The sequence below is a fragment of the Periplaneta americana genome, chromosome 3 (assembly GCF_040183065.1).
Source record: "Periplaneta americana isolate PAMFEO1 chromosome 3, P.americana_PAMFEO1_priV1, whole genome shotgun sequence".
NCBI classification, from domain to species: domain Eukaryota; kingdom Metazoa; phylum Arthropoda; class Insecta; order Blattodea; family Blattidae; genus Periplaneta; species Periplaneta americana.
This window is the reverse complement of record NC_091119.1, coordinates 146,216,088-146,220,408: the sequence shown is the minus strand read 5'-3', so window position 1 is coordinate 146,220,408 and position 4,321 is coordinate 146,216,088.

Below are 4,321 nucleotides of genomic sequence, written 5' to 3'. Positions count from 1 at the left end.
TCTTGTCCATTAAAAATGGATCTCTTGAATATAGTGCTTTAACCTTAACTTCGGGTCACTCAATACCATCCATAACTCCAGATGAAACCATTAAATATCTCGGTGTCAATTACAGTTCTACAACGGTCTTCGATCCTAGAGCAACAATGGACAAACTGAAACAAAAGCTGGAAGCTATAGCAACATCATCTCTTTTACAGCCATATCAGAAGTTTCTCATCATAGCCACCTTTATATGTCCTTCACTTATTTACGCCTTTCAAATGACTCTAATGAAGAGAATTCCTTCAAAGTTTCCCGCTGATGCTGACATTCTGATTACAACTACAGTAAAAGAAATTTTAAATCTTCCATCCGACACTCCAGACAATATGTTTTATTCACCTAAGAAATACAAAGGACTTTGTCTTTATAAAGCAAGCTGGGAAGCTTTTCTACAGTTTATCAAAGCCTGCAAATTGCTTGCAAAGACAAACAACATAATGTTTCAAATACACGTGATTTGACCAATGAAATACAAGCAAGTCCGGATAAACTTGGATTGGCAAATATTGACTCCTCTGATCAGATAAACATATCATCTTTACGAAAACTTCTACGAGACTAAGAATTTGATTCCTAGTGTACGTTGCCTCAGAAAGGAAAGGGAGTCATTCTATATAAAGAATACGCGCCTGGTAATAAATGGCTATCTAAACCGAAGGAATTGTCCAGCAGCGAATGGAAGGACGCTATTAAGATGACTGCCAATGTATGTCCAGTACGTGCTCTACCAAGTAGGTCTCAGAATGGAACCCACTGCCGACATTGTCGGAGTGAGAAAGAAACACTTGCTCACATTCTGGGAGCCTGTCCTCATGGAGAACTACTGAGGAATAGTCGTCACCACAAGATTCGATCCCTCCTAGCATCGGCCCTAAGAGGAAAAAAACTACCAAGTAGAAGAGGAGGTCCATGGTTTGTCCACAAATGGGTCTTCAAGGCGCATTGACATCATCGCTATCCTGATCAACAAGCGGATTCGTAATTGATCCAACTGTAAGAATGGAAATGTAAGAAAATCAACCTGCTGAGGTACATCAGGAAAAATGCGACATATACGACCCACTATACCATATTATAAGGAAAAATATTATCTAACGTCGATCGAAGTTATTGGATTAATGATTGGGTCTAGAGGAACCATCATAAAAAGATTCGCGCATTTTTGCAAGCAGTTTGGTCTAGGACAAACTCTTGTCACTGAAGTATCTATGTCTGCAGTGAAGGGATCTATAAAAATCCTAAGAAACCATCTGTACAGTTATATGGATTGATCTCTTTGCTATGGCGATCTGCTCACTTAACTTGGATCTTGCAACTAGTGCTAAATAGACGACTATGACCACCCAATAGCAAATAGATAGTAGGAAATTTTATGTTTCTTCTGGAATTAATGATGTTTTGTTTAGTCTTTTCCAATTATTTCTAATTGTGCTATTTCTTATTCTTTTTCTTCTCCATTGTCTTCTCTTTTTTTTCATTATAACAACAATTTTATGGTAAGCTTTGTCTTCTAGGCAGCTTTCACTTGGAGGAAGCTGAATAAAATGTATTCGAAACAAAAATTATAGGTATAATTTTATAGTCATCTTCTAAGATTTTATTTTATAATTGACAATCAATGGTGCTTAATTATTACATTTTATTTTTATAACAATATTCATATTTTAATTGGTTATATTTGTTTGCTATTAATTTCCAGATCCTCGTGGTCATCCTTAATTAAGGCCGGATGATTTATTTCTCTCTTTCTCTCATTTATGTGTACATAACAATAATAATAATACTGTAATAATAACACATTCTAGTATATACAGTCACGAAGCTTGAGTTGTTGAGGGTACTAGGAACAATAGACTGGCGGTACTATTTCGCATTGTCTGTGATAAGGCGATAGTAGCGATCCTATTGGTTAGAAACTATCTATGAATGCATATTCCCTGCGTATTGAGCTCCGTGAGGCCATGAAACAGCTGCAAACAAACGAAATTTACTCTGCTGATATATTAATATTAAGTGAAGGAAAATATCATCATACTAAGTCTAACTGTGGTATAAAAAGCTTTAAATTTCTATAAGCGCATGCCTAAGTGTTAGTGAAGTGGATTAATTTCTGTATCGAGTAATATATTTTCTAGTTTGAAATATAGTGCAATACAAGAGTTGTTTACTTGGTTTCTAAGGCCATAACATCAGTAAACAATAACTGGACAAATTTTAATGCATAAGCCAAGTAAGTACAAGCAAAACAGTGAATCTAGGGCCTAACTCCTACAAAATTTAACAACTTAATAGAAGATTATTTCACGGGTGTCTATTTCAGAAAAAAAAAGTCTTCAAGATGTTAAATTATGGATGACATTTCTTTAATTTGTAATACTGTCCAACCTATACAATCAGTATGCCCATACTGTGGAAAAATATTTGCAGGTGATCGTGGAGTTAGAATTCATATTAGCAGATCCCATCCTGATATACAAAGGAAATTAATAGTAAACAGAAATAGGGATAATAAACCAATAATGAACACACAATTAAGTTCAAATGATGATCCAAATGGAGTCAATGGGTTCACTATTAAACAATACAAAACCGAATTGAAATCCTGGACTGAAAAATTCAAACAAGAGCTGGAGGAGGGGGAATTTTTCAAAGCAGTAAGTGATTTCACATCATTCTTAGCAGATTCCATTGATCTTCTGCCAGGTCCAAAACATCCTACCCGGAAATATGTAGAGGCTAGGAGACAAAATAAAAATTCTGGTATTATTAAAAGTTATGCCAAGTCCACTAATCCTGAGAGATCGACTCGGAGGGAGAGGGAGATGAGACGAGGTAAATATCAATACAAATTGATACACTATCAATATTACAATCAACGAAGGAAAGCAGTGAGGTCTGTCTTGGGACATAACAATAAATCCTGTAATATTGACCCTACAACCGTTTCTGACCACTTTTAAAATATATTCTCCTTTCCCAACAATAATGTCCGACCTGATTATCCGACATATGCTTCAGAAATGGAAAAGATTATGATGAAAAAACATTTGATCCACTAGTAACTCCGAATGAAGTTGCTTCAGTCATTAGCGGTATGGCAGTTGATACCTCCCCTGGACCGGACCATGTTCTCGTACGAGCAATCAAAGATACTCTAGCACATGAAGTCATAAGCCTAATTGCAACACGAATGCTCCAGTCAGGAATAGTTCCCCCTAGCCTCCAAAAAGCAAGCACAGTTTTGGTTCCCAAGACAGGGGATAGTCAAGAGATATCTAACTGGCGTCCAATAACCATCACTTCTGTACTTCGTAGGGTAATCGATCGCATTTTGGACAAGAGATTGCGAAATTTCTTATCATTTAATGACTACCAAACTGGTTTTTCTAAAACACCAGGGACGCTAATAAATACTTCAATTCCCCGATCGGTTCTTCATGCTGCTAAAACACAAAAGACTGACGTAACAATTGTCTTTCTGGACATCACGAGAGCTTTTGATAGTGTTGGCCATGACCACATAAGAGCTACTTTGGAAAGTTCTCCTGCCCCAACACAACTTACCCAACTTGTGATAGCTCTACAAGAGGGAAACACAACACGAATTGAATTAGGTCACACAAAAACTAAACCAATTGTTCTAAAGAAAGGAGTCATGCAAGGATCTCCTCTGTCGCCAGCTTTATATAATTTAGCAACAGATCATATTTTAAATGAGTTATGTGAGCAGACAATAACATCAACTTTTTGATTTGAACTTGTACAAGGACTGCCTCCTTTAACTGTTCTCGGCTTTGCCGACGATACCGTAATTATTGGTAAAGAGACGTTTCCGCTATTGAACTGACAAGAATGGCTTATCAAAGATTTACAGACATTGGGCTAAAATTAAATCCTAATAAATCCGTAATTATAAATATCTCCAAAGGTAAGCTTTCGGACAAAATCTCAGTATATCTCCTGATTTTGAAATTAAATCTATTGGTACAAACGACTCTATTCGCTATCTGGGAGTAAAGTTCTCTGACTCAATAGTTTTCAATCCCCAGTCAACATTGAACGATCTAAATAATAAACTTGAAACTCTTACCTCGTCACCTTATCTTCATGCAGACCAGAAATATTGTGTTCTAAATACCCCATCTGTCCTTCCTTAATATATCAATTTCAAACCATCCCTTCTGAACTTATACCAAAAACGTTCTTGGATGACGCTGACAAATTAATAAAAAGTGCACTAAAAGAGGTACTGAATCTGCCTACAGACATTCCTAAT